Source organism: Mesoplodon bidens (genome assembly GCF_964165515.1).
Source record: "Mesoplodon bidens genome assembly, chromosome: 9".
NCBI lineage: Eukaryota > Metazoa > Chordata > Mammalia > Artiodactyla > Ziphiidae > Mesoplodon > Mesoplodon bidens.
The window spans coordinates 53,313,750-53,334,128 of NC_138166.1; positions in this window are offsets into that span (position 1 = coordinate 53,313,750).

Below are 20,379 nucleotides of genomic sequence, written 5' to 3' on the forward strand. Positions count from 1 at the left end.
ATTCCCTTCATTATTTCTGAATGATAAGGTGCTCCAAAGTTCAGTCCTCAGACCCCTCTGCTATGTCTACTCTCACTCATAAGTGATTTTACCTTATGCTTTGTATTTAAACATCACCTATGTGGTGGATGAATCAGTCTTCAATTTGTAAGTTCACTTCCAACCACTCTGTGACCTGTATTCCAACTGCCAATATAATAATTCCACTGGCTATCTAAAAGACATCTCAGAATTCTAAATCTAATACACAACTCTTGATTGCTATCTCAGTAAATGGCACCAGACATCCAGCAGCTTAGATGAACAATTAGCAGCTTTTCACGAGTGTTTTCTCAGACCCCCATTCACTCCTATCACATCAAACTTAAAAATTGGTTCAAAATTGTTCAACTCTTTGTCCCCTTGCCAGTCTCCCTCTAGCTCCAAGTACCCTCAGCTTTCTCAAGCACTGCTGCTTTAGACTCCCAACTGATCTTTCTGCTTCTACAGTTTCTCAAATTCTCCACAGTGTAGCCAAAGGGATATTCCAACAAAGTGAATCTCATCATTTCATTCTCCTGCTCAAATCCCTTAATTCAATTCTAGTTAAACTTAGAAAGGTATTGAGAGGAACCAAGATGGCAGAGTAGAAGGACATGCTCTCACTCCCTCTTGTGAGAAAACCAGAATCAAAACTAGCTGCTGGACAATCACTGACAGGAAGACACTGGAACTCACCAAAAAATATACCCCACATCCAAAGGCAAAGGAGAAGCCACAGTGAGACAGTAGGAGGGGTGCAATCACAGTAAAATCAAATCCCTTAACTGCTGGGTGGGTGACCCACAGACTGGAGAACACTTGTACCACAGAAGTCCACCCACTGGAGTGAAGGTTGTGAGCCCCACGTCAGGCTTCCCAACCTGGGGGTCTGGCAATGTGAGGAGGAATTTCTAGAGAATTAGACTTTGAAGCCTAGTGGGAATTGACTGCAGGACTTTGACAGGACTGGGGGACACAAAGACTCCACTCTTGGAGGGCACACACAAAGTACTGTGTGCATTGGGACCCAGGGGAAGGAGCAGTGACCCCAGGGGAGACTGAAGCAGACCTATCTGCTAGTGTTGGAGGGTCTCCTGCAGAGACAGGGGGTGGCTGTGGCTCACTATGGGTACAAGGACACTGGCAGCAAAAGTTCTGGGAAGTAATCCTTGGCATGAATCCCTCCCAGACTCTGTCATTAGCCCTACCAAAGAGCCCAAGTAGGCTACAGTGTTGGGTTGCCTCAGGCCAAACAACCAACAGGGAGGGCATCCAGCCCCACCCATTAGCAGTCAAGTGGATTAACGTTTTACTGAACTCTGCCCACCAGAGCAACAGTCAGCTCTACCTACCACCAGTCCCTCCCATCAGGAAATTTACACAAGCCTCTTAGATAGCCTCATCCACCAGAGGGCAGAGAGCAGAAGCAAGAAGAACTACAATCCTGCAGCCTGTGAAACAAAAACCACATTCACAGAAAGATAGACAAGATGAAAAGGCAGAGGCCTATGTACCAGATGAAGGAACAAGATAAAACCCCAGAAAAACAACTAAATGAAGTGGAGATAGGCAAACTTCCAGAAAAAGAATTCAGAGTAATGATAGTGAAGATGATCCAGGACCTCAGAAAAAGAATGGAGGCAAAGATGGAGAAGATGCAAGAAATGTTTAACAAAGACCTAGAAGAATTAAAGAACAAACAAGCAGAGATGAACAATACAATAACTGAAACTAAAACTCCACTAGAAGGAATCAATAGCAGAATAACTGAGGCAGAAGCATGGACAAGAGATCTGGAAGACAGAATGGCGGAATTCACTCCTGTGGAACAGAATAAAGAAAAAAGAATGAAAAGAAATGAAGACAGCCTTAGAGACCTCTGGGACAACATTAAATGCAACAACATTCGATTACAGGGGTCCCAGAAGGAGAAGAGAGAGCGAAAGGACCAGAGAAAATATGTGAAGAGATTATAGTCAAAATTTCCCTAATATGGGAAAGGAAATAGCCACCCAAGTCCAGGAAGCGCAGCGAGTCTCATACAGGATAAACCCAAGGAGAAACACGCTGAGACACATAGTAATCAAACTGGCAAAAATTAAAGACAAAGAAAAATTATTGAAAGCAGCAAGGGAAAAATGACAACTAATATACAAGAGAACTCCCATAAGGTTAACAGCTGATTTCTCACCAGAAACTCTACAAGCCAGAAGGGAGTGGAATGATATACTTAAAGTGATGAAAGGGAAGAACCTACAACCAACATTACTCTACCCAGCAAGGATCTCATTCAGATTTGATGGAGAAATCAAAAGCTTCACAGACAAGCAAAAGCTAAGAGAATTCAGCACCACCAAAAGAGCTCTACAACAAATGCTAAAGCAACTTCTCTAAGTGGGAAACAAAAGAGAAGAAAAGGACCTACAAAAACAAACCCAAAACAATTAAGAAAATGGTCATAGGAACATACATATCGATAATTACCTTAAACGTGAATGGATTAAATGCTCCAACCAAAAGACACAGGCTTGCTGAATGGATACAAAAACAAGAACCATATATATGCTGTCTACAAGAGACCCACTTCAGACCTAGGAACACATACAGACTGAAAGTGAAGGGATGATAAAAGATATTCCATGCAAAAGGAAATCAAAAGAAAGCTGGAGTAGCTATACTCATGTCAGATAAAATGGACTTTAAAATAAAGAATGTTACAAGAGACAAGGAAGGACACTACATAATGCTCAAGGGATCAATCCAACAAGAAGATATAACAATTATAAATACATATGCATCCAACATAGGAGCACCTCAATACATAAGGCAACTGCTAACAGCTCTAAAAGAGGAAATCAACAGTAACACAATAATAGTGGGGGACTTTAACACCTCACTTACACCAATGGACAAATCGTCCAAAATGAAAATAAACAAGGAAACAGAAGCTTTAAATGACAACAGAGACCAGAGAGATTTAACTGATATTTATAGGGCATTCCATCCAAAAACAGCAGATTACACTTTCTCCTCAAGTGCACACAGAACAGTCTCCAGGATAGATCACATCTTGGGTCACAAATCAAGCCTCAGTAACTTTAAGAAAATTGAAATCACATCAAGAATATTTTCTGACCACAACGCTATGAGATTAGAAATGAATTACAGGGAAAAAATGTAAAAAATGAAAACACATGGAAGGTAAACAATATATTACTAAATAACGAAGAGATCACTGAAGAAATCAAAGAGGAAATCAAAAATACCTAGAGACAAATGACAATGAAAACACGATGATCCAAAACCAATGGGATGCAGCAAAAGCAGTTCTAAGCGGGAAGTTTATAGCTATACAAGCCTACTTCAAGAAACAAGAAACATCTCAAAAAAAAATCTAACCTCACACCTAAAGAAACTACAGAAAGAATAACAAACAAAATCCAAAGTTAGGAGAAGGAAAGAAATCATAAAGATCAGAGCAAAAATAAATGAAATAGAAACAAAGAAAACAATAGCAAAGATAAATATAAGTAAAAGCTGGTTCTTTGAGAAGATAAACAAAATTGATAAACCATTAGCCAGATTCATCAAGAAAAAGATGGAGAGGCCTCAAATCAGTAAAATTAGAAATGAAAAAGGAGAAGTTACAACAGACACCACAGAAATACAAAGCATCCTAAGAGACTACTGCAAGCAACTCTATACCAATAAAATGGAAAACCTGGAAGAAACGGACAAATTCTTAGAAAGGTATAACCTTCCAAGACTGAACTAGGAAGAAATAGAAAATATGAACAAACCAATCACAAGTAATGAAATTGAAACTGTGATAAAAAATCTTCCAACAAACAAGTCCAGGACCAGATGGCTTCACAGGTGAATTCTATCAAACATTTAGAGAAGAGTTAACACCAATCCTTCTCAAATTCTTCCAAAAAAGTGCAGAGGAAGGAACACTCCCAAACTCATTCTATGAGGCCACCATCACCCTGATACCAAAACCAGACAAAGATATTACAAAAAAAGAAAATTACAGACCAATATCACTGATGAATATAGATGTAAAAATCCTCAGCAAAATACTAGCAAACAGAATCCAACAACACATTAAAAAGCTCATACACCTTGATCAAGTGGGATTTATCCCAGGGATGCAAGGATTCTTCAATATATGCAAATCAATCAATGTGATACACCATATTAACAAATTGAAGAATAAAAACCATATGATCATCTCAATAGATGCAGAAAAAGCTTTTGACAAAATTCAACACGCATTTATGATAAAAACTCTCCAGAAAGTGGGCATAGAGGGAACCTACCTCAACATCATAAAGGCCGTATATGACAAAGCCATAGGAAACATCATTCTCAATGGTAAAAAACTGAAAGCATTTCCTCTAAGATCAGGAACGAGACAAGGATGTCCACTCTCAGCACTATTATTCAACATAGTCCTGGAAGTCCTAGACATGGCAATGAGAGAAGAAAAAGAAATAAAAGGAATCCAAATTGGAAAAGAAGAACTACAACTGTCACTGTTTGCAGATGACTTGATAGTATACATAGAGAATCCTAAAGATGCCACCAGAAAACTACTAGAGCTAATCAATGAATTTGGTAAAGTTGCAGGATACAAAATTAATGCACAGAAATCTCTTGCATTCCTATATACTAATGATGAAAAATCTGAAAGAGAAAGTAAGGAAACACTCCCATTAACAACTGCAAGAAAAATAATAAAATACCTAGGAATAAAACTACCTAGGGAGACAAAAGACTTGTGTGCAGAGAACTATAAGACACTGATGAAAGAAATTAAAGACGATACAAACAGATGGAGAGATATACCATGTTTTTGGATTGGAAGAATCAATATTGTGAAAATGTTTATACTACACAAAGCAATCTACAGATTCAATGCAATCCCTATCAAATTACTAATGGCATTTTTTTTTACAGAACTAGAACAAAAAATCTTAAAATATGTATGTAGATACAAAAGACCCCAAATAGCCAAAGCAGTTTTGAGGGGAAAAAACGGAGCTGGAGGAATCAAACTCCCTGACTACAGACTATACTACAAAGCTACAGTAATCAATACAATATGGTACTGGCACAAGAACAGAAACATAGATCAATGGAACAAGATAGAAAGCCCAGGGATAAACCCACGCACCTATGCTCAACTAATCTATGACAAAGGAGGCAAAGATATACAGTGAAGAAAAGACAGTCTCTGCAATAACTGGTGCTGGGAAAACTGGACAGATACATGTAAAAGAATGAAATTAGAACACTCCCTAACACCGTACACAAAAGTAAACTCAAAATAGATTTGAGACCTAAATGTAAGACCAGACACTATAAAACTCTTAGTGGAAAACATAGGAAGAGCACTCTTTGATATAAATCACAGCAAGATCTTTTTTGATCCACCTCCTAGAGTAATGGAAATAAAAACAAACAAACAAAAAAACAAATGGGACCTAATGGAACTTCAAAGCTTTTGCACAGGAAAGGAAACCATAAACAAGATGAAAAGACAACCCTCAGAATGGGAGAAAATATTTGCAAAGTAATCAATGGACAAAGGATTTATATCCAAAATATATAAACAGCTCATGCAGCTCAATATTAAAGAAACAAACAACCCAATCCAAAATTGGGCCAAAGACCTAAGTAGACATTTCTCCAAAGAAGACATACAGATGGCCAAGAAGAACATGAAAATCTGGTCGACATCACTAATAATTAGAGAAATGCAAATCAAAACTACAATGAGGTACCACCTCACACCAGTTAGAATGGGCATCATCAGAAAATCTACAAACAACAAATGCTGGAGAGGATGTGGAGAAAAGGGAACCCTCTTGCACTGTTGGTGGGAATGTAAATTGATACAGCCACTATGGAGAACAGTATGGAGGTTCCTTAAAAAACTAAACATAGAATTACCATATGATCCAGCAATCCCACTACTGGGTGTATACCCAGAGAGAACCATAATTCAAAAAGACACATGCACCCCAATATTCACTGCAGCACTATTTACCATAGCCAGGTCATGGAAGCAATCTAAATGCCCATTGACAGACAAATGGATAAAGAAGATGTGGTACATATATACAATGGAATATTACTCAGCCATAAAAAGGAACGAAATTGCATCATTTGTTGAGATGAGGATGGATCTAGAGACTATCATACAGAGTGAAGTGAGTCAGAAAGAGAAAAACAAATGTCGTATATTAATGCATGTATGTGGAACCTAGAAAAATGGTACAGATGAAGTGGTTTGCAGGGCAGAAGTTGAGACACAGATGTAGAGAACAAACATATGGACACCAAGGGGTGGAAACTCCGGGGTTGTGGGGATGGTGCTGTGCTGAACTGGGTGATTGGGATTGACATGTATACACTGATGTGTATATAATTGATGACTAATAAGAACCTGCTGTATAAAAAAATAAAAAAATAGAAAACTTAGAAAGGTACAAACTTTCTCTTCTGTGGCCTATAAAGTCCTATATTATCTGGCCCATGGGTACCTATTAGTATTATTTCCTAGTACCATTTTAGACACACAGACACAGTCAAATGCACAAACACACACACTCCCTATGACTCCACTAGAGTATAGGATTCATAATTCATGACTGCTACTGGATGTCGGTTTTATCTTACTTGCCACTCTATAGGCAGTGCCTAGAACACTGACCAACATACAGTAGATACTGTGTAAGTATAGTAGACGATTGAATGGATAATGAATGAATGGATGGATGGATAAAACAGGAAACGCTTTGTAAACACAATCTGTCTCCTCTTCTCACTAAATTCTTGTGATGTTGGGTGTGGTGGAATTCAGAGTGAAAGTGTGTCTGACACCGAGTCTGGGGATGCTGAAGAAACTTACAGGCTGATGAAGATGAAAAACATCTGGCTTTTGTCCAGGAATAGAGACATTTTGGTTAAAGAAACTTCTTGAGACTGTTGGTGTTTTTAGGTCAGTGTTGTTAACATCTTTATATAATACAATGGTATAATGGTCAGTTAGACTATATACTCCTACAAGTCCTTACCTAACATTAAAAACAAGCTATTCCGAATCTCAGGCTCTCTTTAGATGATAGTCTCCCTAGTTTGTGAGTCTGACGGTTCTGAAGTTAATGATCTGCCATGTACCAAGCACCAAGGGGGAGACGATGTCTACCAGACATCCAAGTTGATTGCTGTCCACACTGCTGAACCTAAGGCTAGGAATTTGGTGTCAAGGCTCCTCACTGCTGTCTGGCTATTAGGCTTGTGAGCAGAATAAGTGCTGTTACTAAAATTCACCACACAACACTCCATCCGAGACTTACATTGAGGCAGTCAGTGAAATCTGTCTCTGTGGGGCAGAGGGTCATCCGTCATTTTGAAAGAAGCTTGCGAGAGCTCTAGGGCTCTGAAGGGGTGTTATTATACGAAATATTTATGTGAGGATGAGGATTGAGTGTGACTTTGGGGCCGTGGAGCAAATGATGGTAATATTTTTGCTCAGAGTCAGAATGTTCTGGCAGTAGCTAAAGCCATCTGGGATTCTGAATCTATTTTGGTCATGTGGTTTTCTGGCTTCTCAGCTCCTACTTGATGGTGTGTGCTCCTCCTCCACTGCTGTGAGCTGATTATCCTCTAACATTAAGGGTGACCACTAGCAAATGTGCTGCAAGTCGAGGGATGCCAGTTATGAAAACTTTCTGCGATGAAATGGCCATCTTCTTCCCTTGGTGGAAATTATGTCTCTCAATGGTTCTGTGATATTAATCTATCTTTACACTGAAAACTATAATTCATTTTAAACCATTTATCTTAGGTGGGTCTGAGGATCCTGAAGGTGTGAGGAGATGGCTGGAGTTAACAACCTAGCTAGGGAGAACTGGGCAACTTGTTTAGTCTCAGGATACCTCAGGCAAAGAAAGAGGAAACAAAACAATATCTCAAGAATTTCATGGGTTATTACAAGGGGCACCAAGTGATAAACATTAGCGGAAGTGTCAGTTCACCAGAAATGACACTGTGAGTCAGGATCACTACTCAGAACTCCTAGGAAGTTCTAGACTGAGACATGACTTTAAAGCAATTGGAGGAGAATTTATGTCTCACAACCACTTTCTGATTTGAAACTCAGCGATAATAATAGCTGATTCACAAAAAAATTGTTGTGAGAAATCAAAACAGAAAACACACATAAAAGCACCTGGTAAATTCTGAATGGCAAATCAACTTTCAAAAGTATTTTTTGGTTACTTTTACTGAGTGGGGATGAGCCTCCAGTATTGTCATGGCTTCCAGAGATGTGTTCAACTTCATCTTAAGAAGAAAATGGCTAATTAATTGGACACATTCAGATTTAGAGCAACAAATATAGTTTATATCTACAGGCATACCTCAGAGATATTGTGGGTTCAGTTGCACACAATTACAGTAAAGCCTGTATTGCAATAAAGTGAGTTAACATGAAATTTTTGGTTTCCCAGGGCATATAAAAATTAGGTTTATACTATATGGTAGGGTATTAAGTGTGCAATAGCATTATGTCTAAAAAATAATGTATGTACATTAATTAAAAAACACATTATTGCCAAAAATGCTAACCATCATCAGAGCCTTCAGAGAGCCATAATCTTTTGTGCGATAGTAACACTGATCATTGATCACAGATCACCATAACCAATATAATAATAATGAAAAAGTTCAAAATATTGCGAGAATTACCAAATGTGACCAAGAGATATGAAGTGAGAATATGTTGTTGGGAAAATGGTGTCAATAGACTTGCTTGACATAGGGCTGACATAAGCCTTCAATTTTTAAAACAAAACAAATACGCCACCCCCAAAATCTGCAAAACACAATATAATAAGGTGTGCCTGTATACCTACACCATCTACCTCTCTCTCTCCTTCTCCCTCTCTCTTTCTCTCTCTCCCTGATGTATATACACATATATTCTTTTAGCTGTTCTCTTCTTGAAAAATAGTAAGAAATTTCTGCTTAGGGATTGGTATGTAGTCTGAAGAAAGAAATTTACGTGAACCCACATGATAAGAAAGCGGGGGATGAATTAGGATTTTGAGATCAACATATACACACTACTATATATAAAATAGATAACAAACAAGGACCTATTAAATAGCACAGGGACATCTACTCAGTATTTTGTAATAACCTATAAGAGAAAAGAATCTGAAAAAGAACATATATATATTATATATATATATCTATAACAATCACTTTGCTGGACACCTGAAACTGACACAACAATGTAAATCAACTATACTTTTAAAAAGTAGGAAATATTTAATTATACATTCTTCTTTTCAGAAACAAATTATTGAATGAAATGGTTTGGGATTGATAAAATCACTGTATTAATTATGACATAGTTTTTTGCTCTTTGAAGCAGAAACACAAAAGTGGCTCAAACACGAGAAAAAAAGATTTACTAATCCAATTTTAGAATGTATTTAGAATAAAATTTAAACTATGTAGGTAAATGTTTTAGGGAACAGTGATAGTGTGTAGCAATATTTCCCTACTATATTCCTATCATAGGGCACATAAAAAACATGACAATAGGTGTAGGGCCCACAAGTATAAAGAATGAGGCTTTTTACAGGTGGAGGCAAGTGGTTAGGTGATTAGTGTCACCTAAACTCTGTTTGGCAACTGAAAAGCTAAGGAGATCAAAATAGTGGAACCCACAGCTTAGAGATCTCTGGCTTTAGATCTAAAAAGCATCACATCCGAGCTGTATCACTTACTAACTTGGTAAAGTCACCTAATCTCTCTGAACCTGTATTGCCACATCTGTAAGACTCAGATAATAACGCTTTCCCCTGGGTACACTACATAAGGTTCAAATGACACACGGTATATGTGAAAGATGAAAAAGTAAAGCATTGTACACATTTGTGATATTAATACCAAAGATAATTTGAGTTTTTACTTATTTATCAAAGTTTGGCAATTGAGCAACTTGGAGCCCTAACTAATTAAAAATAAAGAAATTCTATAATCCAAAGTGGTAAAAGCAGATTGGACAGAATGGAAATGGAAGAAAATGAACATGACTTGATTCATACCTTTGCTGTGGAAGGTGCCACCACCCAAATGAGATGGAATTTTGGTTTTAAAATTGAAAGGAAATTATTTCCTCACATTTCCAAAATATAACATTCATGCTTTTATGAATGTCAATCCAGAATATACTATGTTGAAATGTTGGGTCAGTATCTGTACTCTGTTCTCTTCAAAGAGGATGAATTCCAAATCTCCTCTTCAGCCAAATGATAAAATGAGGTTTTCTAGAAACAAGTTAAACTTATAGTTCACACATTACATATTACTCTCTTAATTTTCCCAGCCAATTACAGTGCTGAAAGCTTTACTTTGGGAGTCATAAAGTAGATTTGTTGAATAAAAAATCTACTACTTAAAATTCCATCCCTCCTTTTTCGTACAACACCAGCAAAAATAATAAAAGAAGGGAAAAAAAGAAAATGGGAAAAAATTCTGTTTAACCTTCTCTCAAGCTGGCTGAAAACTCAAGCAGGGGATGGTCTGATGGCTAAGATTGATGAGCACCGTCTCCGCTGGCTGAAGATCAAGCCTGTCTCATTTGTAATTTTCTCGGTACCCTTGGCTAAGGAAAAGGGTTCTGAGGTTGAACACACCTGCTTCCACCCTTGGACCCAGTAAGAGCAACCTCTGCTATAATTAGGCAGACCTTCTTTGCCAGATGGGAATGGAGAGCAAAGTACACAGAAAAAATAAAAACTACCCAGTCCCGTAGTAGAGAGAGCTGAAGAGAGATGACATGCTATTATTTCATTGCTAACTTCACAGTGACCCATACTTTAATAAATCAAATATGCACTGTCATTAAAATGTAGAAAGGCTCTTTGGAGGTAGGAAAGAACATTTTTACTAGTAAGAGAAATGATTAATTATGTTATCAATGTGAAACTTTAAGGAGGTGTTTTATCATATACAGCCTTCCTATATTCTTTTGAATTTGGTACAATGGAAAAAATAAGCACTGCAACTTATATACTAAATATATTATTTGGCATTGCTTTTAAGTTCTTAAAAATAAGATGCACCACACTTACACTGAACATCATTAGAATAATACATGTATAAATTTGGTCCTCTCAGGGCCTTGAGTAAATGAGAAAATGGACTCAATTGAATCTACTCTAAAAGTTTTATATATAAAGCTTACCAAGAAGGGTTATTTGTTGTTGATTTCCTTAATGCTATGTGATTTAAACTTTTTATAAACCACATCTGTCTTCAAGTTCCATGCATTGGTAAAACACCTAATGATGATATAAACTAGGAAGACATTACCAGTGACCATTCTTAATCTTCCTTTCTCCTGAACTTGTTTTTCTTCCCCCTAACTCTACCATAAAATGTAATTTTAGAAAGATCCAAGAGGAAGTGGTTGGTTACTTAGGGTAAGAGAAGATGAATAAGAAATCTTTGGAAACTCTAAAGCAGGCATGGGGACCAGGAAGAAAGAAAGACCAGGCACCCAGAATCAAAACATAATAATCATGTTTTCTCTCTGTCCACTCAGGATTTTTTGCTTAGGCAAGTATATTCTAGAAAATTGACTGTGATTATTTATTTCGTTTAACAAAATAGATATTCACTCTTGGAAAACTGGCAGTCCAAACTGATGGGAATTGCACAGTTACCTGTCTTTGTGAGAAGCTGCATTGTCCAAAGATATGGCACAGAGGAAGATAAGCAAACCCAGGCTCCCTGAAGAACCTAATCACATAACTGACTTAGAGGCAACTTCAAAGCTACCAGGGAAACTATTTGAAAAGCCTGCCAGTGTGTCAGATCCTGCTGCTAGTAAGAGGTCTTTCAAAAGCTGGCATCTGGCTCCTGTGATTGCCATTCAGAAAGGGAGGCTGGGACTTCATGCTTTATTTCTGGTGATCATGTGCTCAGGCTATTACCAGGCTATTTGGACTGTGAAGACTGTTGTCTTGATTCACGATGAAAGCTTATCTTGTGATTTCACTTCTGAATGAGATTCTTTCAAGCTGTCCTTTTTATTTATTTTCTGTTCCACATTTACTTTAGCATGTGTTTGCTCTGTGCTATGAATTAACTAAGAATTTTTTCACAATATGGGGGTAAAGCTAAAAATCCAACTTTTTGCCCACTTGTGGCTAATAAATCTCATAAGTAATGAACTTCACATCCCCTGTTTTTAGAATATTGTTTTGAGAAAGTTCTTTCATCAGTGATGGATCCTCATATTTGTTTTATTTGGGAATTTCTTTGATTGACCTTCACAAAGCAACTAGTATCATGTAGCTATTACATATATTTTGTCATAAAAACCCTATTGCATCTCCTTTACCCCTCCCGCCATAACACTCCCAACCACATCCCACGTGATGGGGTCTCTCATGAAGAGGGTTATATCATAGTGGAAATACTCATGCCACTGGTATTTTAGAATCTAAGTTTTTACTCTAATCTGTCTTAGGCTCCACTAAGGAGGTTACCCAAACTGCACAGCTCCAGTCACCACTCATTTAGCGACCTATGGAGGTATCTTGCAGGTAAGCAAATTCACCCTGCATGGCTCACTCCCACCTTAACTTTCTTTCATCTCCCTCTAATGATTCTCATCATACAGCATCCACCCCTATTGCAGAGTCCATCAGATAATTGCATATACTTGGAACGCCTTTAGAGCAGATGCTACAATTCTCCTTCAAATGCATGTGCCATTAACTATTCAATATTTATAGGGTCTTCTTCCTCCTAGGTTTCAGTTTTGTTCTGGGCTATAGATCATCCTCCCTTCCCAAATATCACTCTGCCGTTTTAATCCATGTACTGAAGCAATCATGGTCTTGATATTAGCTTTGTTGTTAGTCTCCCTAGCTTGAGGCTCTTGCAATAATCTTCACGCAAGTATATAAAATTCAGTATAAAACCTACATGTGAAATTGATAAAACTGCACCTAAACATTGGAATTTTCCTGAAGTCCATGCATTTTTTATTGAGAGCATAATTATTATACACAAAAATAGAGTAGCTGAATGGATTTCAAAAGGATTACTGATTTCTAAGATATTTATCAACCAATATCTGAAGATATAGAATTATAGCCATAGGAAGTCTAAATATTATAGCTGTAGGCATTTATTTCTCTCTTTAAAAGTGTTTGGAGTGTTAACTGAAGTTTTGACTCTATTTAAAGCAGAAACAGGGCCATGGATGTGGCTGTCACCATCCTTGATTAAAACCCTTCGTATTCTGGCATCTGTAGCTTTCCAACTAATATCCTGACTTAGACCTGAAGCAGAACCTAGTAATTGACAAACTACACCTACCACAAACTACTTTTTTATAGTATGTCTGGCCAAACTTTCCATTTTAGTGTGTACCTGATGAGGGAAAGAGACTTAAATACACAATGGAGGAAATGCATACCTGCTATTTAGATTAACCCAATTTCTAATTCTTTAAATATAAATGAATAGTCAAGGATAATTAGACAAATGAAATGTTGATTTCAACATCAGAAGAGAATGAATAACAGAACTGCTGACTCAAAAGACCAAAACTTATAGCGGTAATTCAGAAAATAAAAGAGATTTTTAAAATTCTAATTGGTATACACAGACAAATTTATAAAATGAGCAGAAAATGCACTGAAAAGGCAACATTCAGAAACCAGGAAATTAAAACACACACACAGAGGAAGAAAGGCAAAGAGGGAGGTAGGGGAAGGGGGAGAGGGGAAGAGAGAGAGAGAGAGATCTGGCAGAGGGCAGAATGCAAAGACTGAGTAAAAGGGGATAAAATCTTTGTTATAGAAGATAAAATATCAGAAAAAAATTGAGGGGAATATTTTATAAGAAATAAATTGATTTCTCATAGTTTAAGAAAGACAAAAATCTTTAGATTATATGGTCCTCCAGGGATCTGTAGAATAGTCAGTCCCACATATTGATAAAACCTTCTGAAGTTTCAGAGCACAAAGATAAAACAGAAGACTGCAAAACATTTCCAGAGAAATATGACATGTCTCCGATAAACATACAAGTGATCAGTGGGCACGAGATTTGGTCACTCACGTGACATGTTTGAAAACAAAGGAGTACTATCTTCTGAGTTTTAATAGAAAAGGATTATATACCAATATAATATAGCCTTGGTGATTTGATTTGACAAAAGAGGTAGAGGAGGAGGATTTGTGGCTGTTTTATATAATTATATATAAAATACACAATAGAAATACTCAAGAGTAGTGAATCTTAGTTGATGTCGCAGTATTACCATTAAAAAAACACAGACGTTAGCCTTGGTTATTTCATTTAACCTCACAGTCTTAGTTTCCATGCCTCTGAAATGCTGGTGATGCCTATTTTACTAGCTCAGCACAGTTTTGAGGATGCCATGAAGTAATTCGTTGAAAATGCTTTAATAACTGTTAAACATAATTTACAGATAAGTTTTCCACCTCTGTCTCTTACAACTTCTCACTCATGAATAAGCCACTCAAGTCAATATCACCATTTTATTTCATGAGCACTCTTGGATGTAATATTTCTTTTGAAATTTTGATCTTTAGCTGGAAGGTCTTCTGGTATCATTATGATGGACTGGGAGCTACGGGAAGTAGGAGAGAAGGCCAAAGGTCTGAAGTGCTCTGTTAACGAGCCATGTTTTAAATTAGAAAAATTTGATTTTGCATAAAAATTTAAGTTGAAATGGACAGATACTAATGTTGTCCTCTTATTTTTGCATCCATGCTCTCAGTCTTTTTGCACTGGGTTTGGTACACTGGATAAATGAAAGTACAATACCTTCTTTGCTACTAGGAAAATTCTCTGGCCTAAGAGAACTTGGGTGCTCTCCTTCTCTATGAAATGTATTCCTGATGGATTCTAGAAGTGATATGGGTTAAGCTGTTTAGTGAACAGTGAGATATCTTTCCATATTTTAAAATCTTGAAATATCCTAGTTCCTGTATACAAATGCCAATCTACTTCAATCATGCCTAATGGCCAATTTCTCTCTCTACAGTTTCTCTTCTCTGAAGCGTCAAACTTGCTTGTACTGCTTTCATTGAAGCCTTTAATCCAGCTCTTGTAAGTGCTATCCTGGCAGCTGCTATTTTCCCCTAATTTTCTATTCTTATTCTAGTGTGTTTCAATCCACATCCCTATGGCCATGTCAGTGGCTTTTTGATTATGAGTTGATGAGTTTTAGAAAGATTATTTTTGCTTAGAAGAGTGCCAATAATATTTTGCTTTGTCACCAGAACTTAATTTCATTATAGGACTAGTGAGTGGCCACAGAGCATTTTTCCTTTGGATGTCTACTATACAAGTGCAATACAGATTCCAGTAGTAGGCTGAATAGCATATACAAACTCTTATATATTGAAAAGTAATCAGAATAGGGTTTAGCTATTAAAGACTGTCCACATCTATGAATATTTTGGCATGTGAATGATTTTCACTGAGAGTCTATGATTGCTCTACATAATTTTCCCAATTAACTTAAATTTCAATTGCCTCTTGTGTTTCAGCATTCTGGAGGGGTGTGTGTGGGTGGGTGTATGTGTGTGTATGTGCCCTTTGAAAGAAGTATCATTTAGCCACTGCTTTCAAATATAGAAACAGGAACGTAATGTTATTTTCAATACAAATATAATTTATATTAGAGCTAAATTTTTTCATAAATGGATAAATGTGTTTTGTTCAAACAGCTATATTGTTGTTCATCTAAGAGAAGAAGCAGTGGCTACAGGTAGAAGTTACTGTGTAGTGTCATCAGCCATTTATTTTACCAGGTGTCTGGAATGTTTGTCAATTCCATCGGCTTGTTTTTGTACAAAAGATTTATGCCCAGGTGTGCTTCTCTGGTGGTCACTTTTGTTTGAAGATTACAATTTTTCTTTGTAAGTATATGCTTCTTGTTTCCCAACATCTTTGTGTGACTGATACGTTACTTTTTTACCCCTAAGACTTTTAGAGATAAATAATTTAATTTGCATGAATGAATTTCCTATGGTATATATTTGATAAGCCACTCTAATTTAAAGGAAGGTGACTTCTACATTTAATTGAATCTGATAAAGTAGTTGCAAAACACATTTTCCAAATGAATTCTCCTTATGCATAAAAATCTCTGCTTTCTTACAAACATGTCTGTTGCAACTTAAAAGACACAATAATAAAGACATTAAACAAGGGTTAAATAATAAATCAATATTATGCCCTCTTATCAAATTGCATGAAGGTCTTCCCTGGTGGTGCAGTGGTTAAGAATCCACCCGCCAATGCAAGGGACACAATCTTCCATCCCTGATCTGGGAAGATTCCACATGCTGCGGAGCAACTAAGCCCATGCACCACAACTACTGAGCCTGCACACTAGAGCCCACGTGCCACAACTAATGAGTCTGCATGCTGCCACTACTGAAGCCCGCACGCCTAGAGCCCGTGCTCTGCAACAAGAGAAGCCACCGCAATGAGAAGCCTGAGCACCACAATGAAGAGTAGCTGCCACTTGCCACAACTAGAGAAAGCCCGTGCACAGTAACGAAGACCTAATGCAGCCAAATAAATAAATAAATAAACTTAAATTGCATGATCTGTTCTAAAAAATAGCTTGGATAAAATACATAAAAATATTGGGCTTCCCTGGTGGTGCAGTGGTTGAGAGTCCGCCTGCCGATGCAGGGGACACGGGTTCGTGCCCCGGTCTGGGAAAATCCCACATGCCCGCGGAGCGGCTGGGCCCGTGAGCCATGGCCGCTGAGCCTGCACGTCCGGAGCCTGTGCTCCGCAACGGGAGAGGCCACAACAGTGAGAGGCCCGCGTATCGCAAAAAAAAAGAAAAAAAAAATATTAGCAGTAGTTGTCTATGAATCATAGTTATGTCAACAATTTTACCATCTCCATAAATTCGGCATAAAATGCTTAACAATGAGTATACAAGACTTTCATGATCAAGGTATTTTTAAATTAATAATTTTTAATTTAATAAAGAAGTTATCTGTAAAAAAGAAATCTTACCTAAACACTACAAAAACTTATGGCTGTGTTGGATCCATGGGGTCCTCTACTATATAAATCACAGAAATCACAGCATATTAAGATCAGATCATGAGACTTTTTTTTTTTTAACAGACGAGTAGAATGAGTACCAAAAATATTAAATGATTTTTCCAATGAAAAATCATTTTGCTGTGCACCTGAAACTAACACAACACTGTAAACCAATTATACTTTTAAAAAGTAGAAAGTATTTAATTACACATTCTTCTTTTCAGAAACAAATTACTGAATGAAATAGTTTGGGATTGATAAAATCATTGTAATGACTTCTTATTAATTTGATTTCCTCTATAAAGACCTGATCACATTCTTGTCACATTTTGAGATCCTGAGGCTTAGGATTTCACGGAAGGACATGATTCAACCCATAGCATATTCTGATTTAAGGCCCAACTGGGCCGTGCCCTTTAACACTTCTAACCTTCAAAGAAGGAAAGTTCAGAGCCTTTCAAAACCCAGATATAAAAGACAAATCTCTTCTGCTCTGACTCACATTTTGAGAATAACTGACTCTATTATCCTAAGGGCTCCCTCCTTGGCCTTTATTTTGCCTTCTCTGTGTCTCATCGCCAGACTGGGTCCTCTCACTCTCCTTTGCCCCTTGCTACTGAGATTGGTTTCTCCTGGCTTCATCAGTTCCAGGCAGGCATATTACCTGCATGAGTTTTGGGCTTCATTCCTCAGTGAACCTCAGGTGGCTGGCCCTCCTGAGGCAGCTACTCCACTTTGCAGCCCAGTAACTGCCTTTGTATCATATGAAAATGGACGTTCTAAGAAATCAATCCTACCTGCCAAGGAGGTACTGTTTCAAATTCTAATTCCCCTCCCTTCCAAGTGCCTTCTGGTAAGGAGGGCTAGTTTGACAATCTTTCTGTTCTCTGCACTTTGATCAAGGGTTGCTTTGTGCTCTTCCTTGGGCATCATACCTCATTCTTGCCCCCATGCAAATGGGTCTGCCATTTTGTGAGCAGGGTTAGTCATTTTACTGCCACACCAGCAAGTTCTCAGGCACCCAATGGGAGCCAAACCAAGTCCACTTGATTTAATTGCCATTCACATGCCAAATCCAGGAAACAACATCTATTTGCTTGGTGAAACTGATGCTTCACAGTTCTGCTTTGAATTTATCATCTTGCTAAAAAGCTCATACAAACTAACCCCATGTACATGTACTCAATTAAACCCTTTAGGAAGAGTCATAGCATAGAGTACCAAGTGTATGCCAGAAACTCTGCAAACTGTTTTATAGCTATTGCACCTTTAGTCCACAGAAGACATTCATGAGCGATGCCTTATTGTTTACATGTTTTGGATGGAGAAATTACTACAATTTATTGAAGGTTTACTATAAACTATGCACAGTGCTACATATTTTCCATGTGTTAACTTAGTTAAAACTTAAAAAAAAACTTATGAAGCAGGGATTATTTGTGTCCAGTAAGGTCTTTGCAGGAAAAGGATTGAAGCCAAGCAGGACCCTGTGGGGCTCCTGGGCACAACAGCCGTTCTGTGTCACCCATTTCTTGATTACAGGAAATAGGCTTCATTCAGCCTCCATGACATTCCCTGAATTCCAAAGAGCAGGTTCAAGCAGCTGTTAATCAGGGAAGGGAGGGGAAGTGGAGACAAGGCAGGAACAGTCAAGAAACAATAGTGCAGCCTTGGGGCGGGGTCCTGGTTCCCCCTCAAGGGATATACATTAACAATATCTTTGAGCTGTTTTGCAGATACTGTAACCCCCACCAGGTGGGAGAAGTTAACTGTTTGCTGCCCACAAACACGTAGACCCCAGACCAGTTGGAATTGGAAGGTTGACGATGCTGACTCCCAACCTCCTCACCACCAACCAATCAGAAGAATGTCCACAAGCTGATGATGCCCTCTTCTTTGAACCATTACTATAACACTCCTCACCACCCTCTCCAGGTCGGGACACACAGTTTTGAGGGTATTAGCCCACTGTGGCCCCCTTTGCCTGGCAAAGCAATAAAGCTATTGTTTTCTACTTCAGCCCAAAACTCTGGCTCTGAGATTTAATTCGGTGTTGAGGTACAGAGGTCAGATTCAGCATCAGGATGGCTCAAACTAGGATATGTTAATGCAAAGCAATGACAAAGAAACAATACTGAGGCACCCAGTCATCCTGACATGGTGAGATTTATCATCTCCAGAGCCAAAGGGACTAGAAAAGAAGATATATCAAGAAGCCAGGAAGCGGCTGGAGCCCCAGTGGGAGCTGGTGCATAATGTAGGGCTCAACTGGCAGGTGCTCTCATCCAGAAAGGATATATCAATCAATATGGACTTAATAAACATCACAAAACTTCTATAGGCTCATATGTTGATAAAATTAAGGGCTCAGAACATAGACTGTCTGGGTTCAATTGCTAACATTCTTACCTAGAGCAGTAGTTCTCAAAGTGTGGTCCTCTGACGAGAAACGTCAGCAAATCTTGGCTATACCCTGAGCCTACTGAATCAGAAGTTCCAGAGTTGGGGCCCAGGAAACTGTATTTTAATGAACTTTCAAGGCAATGATTATGTACATTCAAAATTGAAAACCACTGGCCTAGGTCAAGTTACTTAACCTCATAGAAGCTCAGGTCCATCCTCTCAAACACAGATAATGACCATAAGTACCTTTTAGAGTTGTTTGAAGAGTTAAATAATGTAACGCTTGGAAAAGGGCAAGAGCACAGCACATTTCAGCAGCTCTTTTTTTTTTTTACTACAATTAGTAGTTCCCAGTCTATTTTTATTAAGTAAGAGGAGGAAGTATTTGCTCATGAGGCAGTACAACATAGTTGCTCAAGGCCCAGAAGCTACATTTCCTGAACTCAAAGCCTGGCTCAGCTCAGACCTGGGGAGTTATTCTCTCTTAGTCTTCTGTTTTCTCACCTGTAAAGTGGGTATAATAATCAAAGTCCGTATATCAAAAGTTAGAATAGTTCTTACTACATACCAAGATTTGAATTTGAATGTTACCTACTGTATTTATTTCAAAATATTTATTTGAATATTTATTTCAAAAATTCTATTTGGTTCCATCCCTTAAAAAAAAAAAAACCCAAACAAAACAAAAACCTCTTTCCCACTTTCCTTCATAAGCAGTCCTTCAATCTATATACCTCCTGTGCTTGTTTACTTTTGAGTAGTTCCTAAGTGCTTCTCCCAGGTGAATTAAAGCTGAGGAAGGAT